This window comes from Erythranthe guttata, chromosome 13 (genome assembly GCF_056151865.1).
Source record: "Erythranthe guttata isolate IM_541 chromosome 13, IM_541, whole genome shotgun sequence".
NCBI lineage: Eukaryota > Viridiplantae > Streptophyta > Magnoliopsida > Lamiales > Phrymaceae > Erythranthe > Erythranthe guttata.
The window spans coordinates 7,165,871-7,175,679 of NC_142545.1; the positions used below are offsets into that span (position 1 = coordinate 7,165,871).

Below are 9,809 nucleotides of genomic sequence, written 5' to 3' on the forward strand. Positions count from 1 at the left end.
TATATATATATATATATATATGTTTGTGTGGGTTAAAGAGGTTTTCAACTTTTTTCTCTAAATTTTTTCATTTTCCATTATTTTCACCTCTGAAAATTTTCTCCTCTTTTTTCCTTCTTATAAACCACGCTGATATCCCCGTCTTTTTTTTTTGTCAAATATTGAAAAATGTCGAGTAATAGCTAAAATTCACAATCATGTCACTATCAAGCAACTTCAATTGAACTGCAATAGGCATTATAAACCACACAACAGTAGTGGCACGGTATCCCATTTCTTTAACTAAGTTAATTATCTCAAAATATGACATCAAATCAGGGTCAACATCTTTAACAATGTGTACCTTGCTGTTGAGTGTAGATTTTACGCTCAATACGTTTACTTTACGTGGATCTTATGTTTAGATTTAATTATATTTGTGCTTTAATTGATTGATTTTTTGTTTTATAGGTGAAAAACAAGAATTACGTGTCCATGAAGGAAAAAAGATCAAAAAAAAATAAAGGAAAAAGTTGCAAATAAGGAAATAAATCAAATTGGGAGAAGGAATCTCACCACAACTTGGCAGTGTCCACCATTTCAAGCATATCTCTCTCATACGAACTCCAAATCTGCTGATTTTGGCGGCATTGGAAAGCTACTTTCAAGGGCTACAATTCTTATTCACGTAACATTCCAAACTTCAGACTCCAAAATGGCGAAAATCGAACAACAAATCCTGATGGGGGAAAGTGGCAAAAATTGATTCCTATTACGTCTCCACCACTTCTTTATCAAGAAAAGCATATAAAAGCAACAACTCTCTTCACCATAAGCACAAAATTTTACATCACAAAACGCGAGGAACGAAGATCAACGAAGACTCAAGCATAGTTTTTCTTATTTAATTTATTTATTTTCTTCATCAAAAAAATCACGAGTAGCTAAGTCTTTAGTTTTTAGGATTTTATTTCGAACCCTATGTGGGATTTATGAACCCTAGTCTATGATTTTATGCAAGTTTTAATTCCGGATTATTTCTTCTACTTGTTTTATCAAGTGCGTGAAACTGGCCACTTTATGTGCTTTTATGTTATTGTTAATCGCATGAATCGGAAGATCGGGTTAATAATTAGAACTGTGGTAGAAGAGCCTTTGTGGTATTAACATAGGAATATAGTTAATCTCTTAGGTCGTCATTATTGAGATTTGTGCTTAATGATGTGTTCTAGAATTAATTGCGTAGGAATACAGTAATTGAATCTAGATTATTAGAATCGTAATACACGCGGAAGCGGGTTATGATTAATTTAGTATCTCAGGTTAATAATCCGGGTTAATTACTTGCATAATTGAAGGAATTGGGGGAGTAAAAATTACATAGGGGGGAGAATAAAATCCTAGGCTTGCTTTCTCTGATTAATCTTCGCTTTTAATTGCTTTTGTGCTCTTGGCTTCTTAATTAGCTTACTTTAGTTTAGTGAATTTAGTTTATTATTCATCTTTCGACTGTGTAGGGTGGGCTTGATGATAATTGCTAGGATATAGCGTCTAAGATTAAGTAATTAAATATTTTTTGTGGGATCGATATCCGGACTTAATTGTCCACTATATTACTTGTACGATACGTGCACTTGTGTGTAGGTATTACCACCAACACTTGCCTCTGATATAACTACCTCCTTCACCACCAAAACACCCTCCATAGTTAATCCTAAGTGTATACAGCTCATCACCCAACATGTTTTCCTACCAAAAAAAAAAAAAAAAAAATCAATTAATCAAACCCTAATTTTCTCAAAATCGTGCAATAAAAAAAAACCCTAATTTTCTCAAAATCGTGCAATTATTTTGTGAAAACCCTAATTTACCATCGAAATGGACCAAATAAACACCATAAACACAAGAAATTTGTTTCTAAAACAAACCCCTAACATAACTACGAAAAAAAAGAGAGGGAGAATTGACCAAGTAGCGACTTTGCAGTTGAAAGCCCTAAAAGCAACACTAACCTTTGTCTCTCTTCAGATTTCTTGATTTTTTGCCTCAAAATTTCTTCAGACGTCTTCAGACATCAAAAATTTCAGATGATTTAAACCATTACAGAATTTTAGCGAAGAAATCAGATTTTTGGAAAATTTCGATCTTACGTTCTTAGAGTGAAGGGGAAATGTTTTTTGTCTAAGTAAGAGGAATGAGAAGTCTACACACAATACAGACTAGGGGTGTGAACGAGTCGAGCTCGAGCCGAGCTCGCCTCTTTTGGCTGGCTCGAGCTCGAGCTCGAGTCTATTTTGTCGAGCTCGAGCTCGTCGAGTTCTTCATTTTTTGGCTCGAGCTCGAGCTCGTGTTAATTTTGTCGAGCTCGAGCTCGAGCCAATTTCTTTTTTTTTTTTTTTTTTTGAAATATTTTTTAAATATTTTTTTATTATTAAAATTTATTTGAAAAAAATAAAAAATAAAAACTAAATTGTGATTATATATTTTTTTAATATTTGTATTTATTTCTATAATATTTTATATTATTATACATTATTTAAATAAAAATAACATATAAAAAATAAAAAAAATAAAAAAAATAAAAAAAAATAAAAAAAAAAAAATAATAAATCCGGCTCGCGAGCCGGCTCGCGAGCTGATGAACAACTAAAATCCGGCTCGAGCTCGGCTCGTCAGAAAGCTCGAGCTCGAAAACCTCGAGTCCGAGTTCGAGCTTTTTACGAGCCGACTCGTCGAGCTCACGAGTCGGCTCGGCTCGTTTACCACCCCTAATACAGACTATGTTAGAGTCACAAGGGTACATAAGTAATTACACTCTTAAATTAACGGTGTTAATTTTCTAATGTTTGGCCAAAAAACAGAGGGGCTATTTTGTTTCCTATTATAGTTCAGGGGGTGTTTGTGACAGACCCCATAGTTCAGGAGTGCAAACTATAGTTTTCCCTTTTATTAATAAATATATTAAGTTCATAACAGTTATTAGATATATGTCAACTGTTTACATATTTTTGTAACTTTAATCTTTTATATGTCTTACCAAATTTTTATTTTTTCTTTACAAAATGTTTAATTTTGTACACGATTAATTGTTTTCTTCTGTTTTAATGTACTACATGTGCAACGCACGGGAATAGTTACTAGTATTAATACTAATATTAATACTAATAATAATTATAATTTTAATTATGATACTAATTATAATCTGAATATTACTTCTAATCATAATCCTAATACTTATTCAATCCTAATTGTACTGCTAATGCTAATATTAATCCTAATTCTAATCCTCATCCTAATTCTTATCGTAATCATAATCCTAATACTACATACTGATATTGATACTAATATTAAGATTAATACGAATACGAATACTATGACTAATACTAATATGCTAATGCTAAACCCAAACATAATATTATAATGTTGATCCTAATAACAATCTTTATCCTAATAATAATTATTATTATAATCATAATCATAATCTCAATCAATAATCCTAGTCGTAATCCTACTAATCATTATGTTAATCTTAATACTAATAGTTTCTAATACTAATACTAATATGCTAATGCTAATGCTACTGTAAATGTTAATGCTAATTCTAATGTAAATGCTAATTCTAATTCTGCTAATGTTAATGTCAATTTTAACATGGTAATGCTAATGCTAATCTTAATATGCTAATGTGAAGGATTAACGTTAATGCTAATCCTAATTGGCTTCTTAATCGCAATCATAATCATAATCGTGATCATAATCCTATTATTATGGGTTTATTAGGGATAACCCCCTTGTTCATATTTTCTAATGAGGTAGATCCAATTAATTTTTCCCTTTTTGATATACACCCAAATATGCCAACTTGGCACAATATATTATTTAATTTCCCTTTAATACCCCTGCTTTATTTTTGAACGGCATTTATTTCCTTAACTACGTGATATGAGATTGCTGATACGTTGCCTAAAATCACGGAATAAAATTACGTGAGTATATTGGTGGTTTCGTTATTATCACAACGTGTACAATCGGTTTTGAAGAATTTCTCCATCGACTCATCGTTTCCATCGGCTTTGAAGAATTTTTCACCGGCGTGGAGGTAGGTTCGGATCTGAGCGTTCATCGTTGTCCGTCGTTAAGCGGGTATGAACTTTTTTTTTCGTTTTTATTTTCGCTGTATTTGTGCGGGGGTTGTTGTGTTATGGTGGGTAGACATTTTAAGATTTGTGTTGATACGTTGATTATATTGGTAGTAAAGTAGATCGTTTCTTAAAAAAATTACGTCGTCACATATACATCCTTATTTTGTCTGATGATATTTGTTTGGAAGAGGATTCACATAGTTGCCAGAGGATGGTTCACGCAGTCGGACCAGAGTTGTTTTATATGAGTGTCGTAGTTGGTTTACGCAGTAATCGAAATAAATATTTGGTGTGGTCGAGTTGATGAAGTTGAAACTGACTGATAGTTGTTTTGTTTGTTTACAGCAGTCGATTTTAATGTATTCGGTAGTACATTGGAATGTATTTGGTAGTCTATTTAATCAATTATTTGTATTCTGCATTTTTTAAGTTCATAAGATGCTGAAGTTGTTATTTCTGATGATGATGGAACAGGGGGTGGGGGTGAACTAGTTGGAGCCGTTGATGCCACTGGAAGTGAGGCATTGAATGCAGGCTTTGTGCAGTTGTTCGAAGAAGAAGTCGACTGCATTCCTGATGATAGCGACGAGGACATAAACTCAATGAATTCAAATGATTCCGATGGTTGTTATTTTCCAAACCACTCTAAGATTTGATATGTTTAATTAATGTCGTGTTTACGATGTAATGGCTCGGTAACTTCGGTTAAGTGTTAAACCGTTGTAATACAGTAGTATACTATTATGAATACCGTATGATACTACCATTATCATTTTATTATACTATTATGAGATTATTAATGTACTAGAGTTTTTTAACTCGGCATATTGGTTTGATTGTGTTATGATGTGTTTTAAGTATTTTATCAAAACCCTAGATTGAAATTATGAGATTATTAATGTACTATTTTATTGGTTGTGTTGGAATTACTTTACGTTGGTTTTGTTCTCAATGTTCTTGTCATTTCAGTGGTATATTGTTTGTAACACAATTTCATATCACTACTATAACCGTAATATACTATCATAGCAGATTAATGTACTATATGAAATTATTAATATACTATGTGGTTGAATAATACGGGATCCATAGTCGATTAACGAGATCCATAGTCGAATTAGATCAATGAGATAGTCTATTACATGATATGGGATAGTCTAACAATATTAAAACACAAATCCGCCGCCATCACTTATCAGATCTAGGATTTTGTTGATTCTTCGGCCCAATAGTCAAATAACTAAACCCATAGTCGAATTAGATATATGGGATAGTCTATTAAATGATATGAGATAGTCTATTAATTTTAAAACACAAATCCGTCGCCGTCACTTCTCAAATCTAGGGTTTTGATGATTCTTCGGCCCATAGTCGATTAACGAGATCCATAGTCAAATTATATCAGTGGGATAGTCTATTAAATGATATGAGATAGTCTATTAATACAGATGTAATTCGACTATGCATCTCGTTAATCAACTATGGCCGACGAATTATCAAAACCCTAGTTTGGAGCAATGACGGCGGCGGCGACGGCGGCCAACGACAATATCACTCCTAAATTGATTGTTACGACCTTGGAGGCGGGAGCGGCGGAGGTCTTGGTCGTTTTTGGCGGTCTTGGAGGTGGAGGTGGTCGGATGTGGTGGTGGTGGAGGACTAGGCGGTGGTGGAGGTGTTGCTTATGGCCAATATCGTTGTTATCGTCGTTGGCCACCGGCGACAACGGTGACAGAGGTGGCGGCGGTCGGAGGGAAGCGGCGAACCCGGCGGGAAAATAGGGAGGGGATTTCGGAGTGCAGAAAATCGTCAATCGCCGGTGTATACATTTCTGGTTTTCTTTGGGACGTTTGCAGATTTTGGTAGTGGGTTTGTGGGGATAGTGTTTTAACGGGAAAATAGGGAGGGATTTGATATCATTTCAAAAGGTAAAGTAACGGGATTTGTGGGATTTGATTGAGGGTACTGATGTAATTTAGAAAAATATGGGTTTTTATCAAAATGACAAATTTGAGTTTAGGTCTACCCCTATTATTTGTAAGACTAAGGGGGTTATATCTAATAGACCCTATTATTAATCCTAATGCTAATAACGTTAATGGTAATCATAATCCTAATCATAATTATTATTTAATACTAATACTTATTATAATCCCAATCATAATTCTAATACAAATACTAATGCTACTGTTAATAAATATTGCAAGTATTTTTATATTACACTCGACAATTTATTAATATAAATGTAATATTAATAATTGTAATTTCTAACCAAATTAAATGAAAAAATCACATATCAATATTCAAATTATCAAACTAAAATACTTGAAACATTGGAGTGTGACAACTTAAACATGTTCCGTGGAAATCGTGACTCAGTAAGAGCATCTCCAACCATCAAGGTTTGGAGCTGCTATATGCTAAAAAATCAAAATTATAGCATTTGTGACCCAAAAATTCATCTCCAACGGAGAAGCTAAATTTTAGCATGTCATGTATAAAGAGAAACCCATCTGGTATATATACCAGCTACTGCACACAAATGCTAAATGAAAAAATATTAAAATAATAAAGCTTTTCACTCTATTTTAATTATAATAGTCACGTGTCAGGCCCAAAATGGGCTAGGATTTATTTTTCTTTTCTTTTTTCTTGTTTGATTTAATTTATTTATCCTATAAATGTCTTTTTATTTAAGTTTAATTATTTAGTTAAGTTTTGTTTAATTGCTTATTTATTATAATATTAATTATAATAAATATATTTATTTAAATATCTATATTTATTTATTTAAATTTAAGTTTAATTATAATATTATTTATTTAAATATCTAAATTTATTTATTATATATTTAAGTTTTATCATCTATTAATAATAATATTATTTATTTAAGTTTAATTAAATATATATTAATTATAAATATCTTTTATAATCAAATAAAAAAAGTAATAAAATATAATAAAATGCTAAAATATAGATGATATGGTTGGATCAGGATAGTAAAAACTGAGTTGCTATAGCACTGTTCATCAGCTATTATAGATATAGCATTCCGGTTTTTAGCATCTAACCTTGGAGATGCCCTAACGAGCAACTCAATAGCATTCTATCTTAATATATGTATGAAGGATTTGTTCGACCCTACACCCGGTGATAAACACCGGGTAGGTCTTCTGTTGCCACGTGTCTTTTTATTTTATTTTATAATATATTCACCGCTAGGGTTTACCTATATGGATTTAAGAAAAATAAAAAAAGGAACACGTGGCAGCAGAAGACCCACCCGGTGTTTATCACCAGGTATAGGGTCGAAGGAGCCTGTATGAAGTGATGAGGGCAAAGTTGTATATATCCAAATTAAATTTACATATGCATAGTAAGAGAAATAATACTGAGAATGTTTGAAACATAATCATGTTAAAGGACCGATCGCAATCACTACACCTCCATACAAAATCGGATTTTTCATGTTCAACTATACACGCTGCATGTATAAAGACACACTCACACAATCCATAACTAATTTTTTTTTTTAAATCTTCTATTTCTAGCTTCCCACATACAACACATGATCTTATGCGTATGTCGACTTTGATTGATTCCCTACATGAAATACACGTACATAAATCCAGATTACGGTCAAGGTGGTTAGTGCAAAGTACACATAATGTGGACTGAACACGCATTTTCATCAATGAATGGATTTGGATTCGTGGTGCTAATCTAAATAAAAGAGTAACATGGAAAGTATTAGAATATGTAATTATTACACGAGTAAAAAGTTAGGCACTAACAAAAAAAAAAAAAATAGACAATTTAATAACATAAAAAAATTCTGGTGGAAACATAATTACATATAATAATGTGAATTAGATGGCTTGCTTAATTGAAAATAACTTTGATGTAGACAGTTTATATAATATGGATTATAAACATAAGTTTGGAAATAATTTAAAATTTCAATATTCAAATTTAAAATGGGCCGGTTTAAAATTATTTCGTTTTTAAATTCAAAATTTAAATTTCAGTTTAAAATCAAAATTCAATTTTAAAATTATTGCAACAAACCGTCCATTATGTTCAATTTTCAAATTCAATTTAGAATCCAAATATAGACGAAATATGTAGGGTTTTAAAATATCTCTGTTTTAAGGTAAACACAGTGTATGTCATATTAATTGAATATTTTTGCGAATAAATATCTTTTCTCGATATAATATGACACAATATTTTTTCACCTTTTATTTTAAATAAATTATTTTAAAATACCTTTGCTTTAAGGTGAACACAATATATGTCATTTTAATTGAATGTTTTTTCGAATAAATACCTTTTCTCGATTTAATATGACACAGCATTTTTAATTTTCATATTTAATCATAATCACGAAATAGAGTTATATAAATTTAATTTTACTTAATTCTGTATTTAATATTGGTCAATTAATATGTTGATATTAATTAAATAAATACTGTCAAATTTACTGCAATTATATTAGGATATTAATTAGAAATTAGAACAATATGAGTTTACTTAAAATTTAGGGGTAATATGCAAGACACCCCTCAAATCAAACCTAATTAAATGTGAATGATAACCTCAAATAAAATAGGGTAAATTACACCCACACCCCTTAGGTATGCTTAAATAACTTTAAGGTCCCTGTGGTATCGATAGTTACACTCACCCCCTTGAAACGTAGTTATAAACTCTAATGAGATAATGCATTGGATACATTATTACGATAGAGTTCTAACGCTCTATTGGTTTTAGGAAGTGATGGAGACAACAAAGAGTTATGGGTGATTTAAGACATATTTGGGGAGCATAACTCCCCATAACTCTGTGTTATCTCCACCACTAGCTAAAAGTAATAGTTCATTAGAACCCTATCGGAATAATGTATCCAATGCACTATCCCGTTAGAGTTTATAACTACGTTTCAGGGGGGTGAGTGTAATTTTCAATATCATAGGGACCTTAAAATTATTTAAGTATACCTCAGGGGTGTGGGTGTAATTTACCCAATAAAATATGATAACTAAATCCTTAGTTCTAAAAATTTTTTGACATACATCCTTTTTATTTTCTTTTAACCCAAAAATACCCTTATATACCTAATAAAATATCACGTAATTCTGTAGCGCCGCCCAACTCCTCCCCTTCTCTCTCTTTCTCTTATTTTCGTTCTATATTATTTTTGTGCCACCCAACATCTCCTTTTTACTCCCTTTTTTTCTCTTGCTGTATCTTTAGTAGATCTGAATTTTTGATGTTTTGAGGCGGAGAACAACAGATTTGTAACTTGCGGCGGCGCCTATTCCGGATGAGCTTTGTGTGGCGGCGTTGCAGTCCCTGACTCACCTAGGGCTGGTGGGAAGGGGAGATTGCATCACCCTTTGTGCACGTAGTGGTAAGGGGGCGGCAGGGAAGGGTTGGTGATGTGTTTTAACAACATTGGTCTGCTTGTTGTGTTAGAGTATGTGACCAATAAGCCAACTAAGTGTTGTGTTTTCTCACGCTACTCGTAAATAATCTATTTCAAATTAATGGTAAAATACCTTTTGGCATTCTATATCTCTTATCCCATGCAAGCAGCATAGATATAGTCCTAACGAGTTACTCTATTACTGTGAGTTGATCTAGTAGAATCGTGAGATAACTCAGCAATGTAATGTAACTGTTAAA

At 32.1% G+C, this 9,809-nt stretch overlaps 1 long non-coding RNA gene across 1 annotated transcript; it reads left to right on the forward strand.

The window, feature by feature from the left end:
- Nucleotides 1–4,067: 4,067 nt before the first annotated feature.
- Nucleotides 4,068–5,016, forward strand: LOC148765792 (uncharacterized). The gene is made up of 2 exons (XR_016029135.1): nucleotides 4,068–4,122; nucleotides 4,596–5,016. It is a non-coding gene; the product is annotated as an uncharacterized LOC148765792 (long non-coding RNA).
- Nucleotides 5,017–9,809: the final 4,793 nt, after the last annotated feature.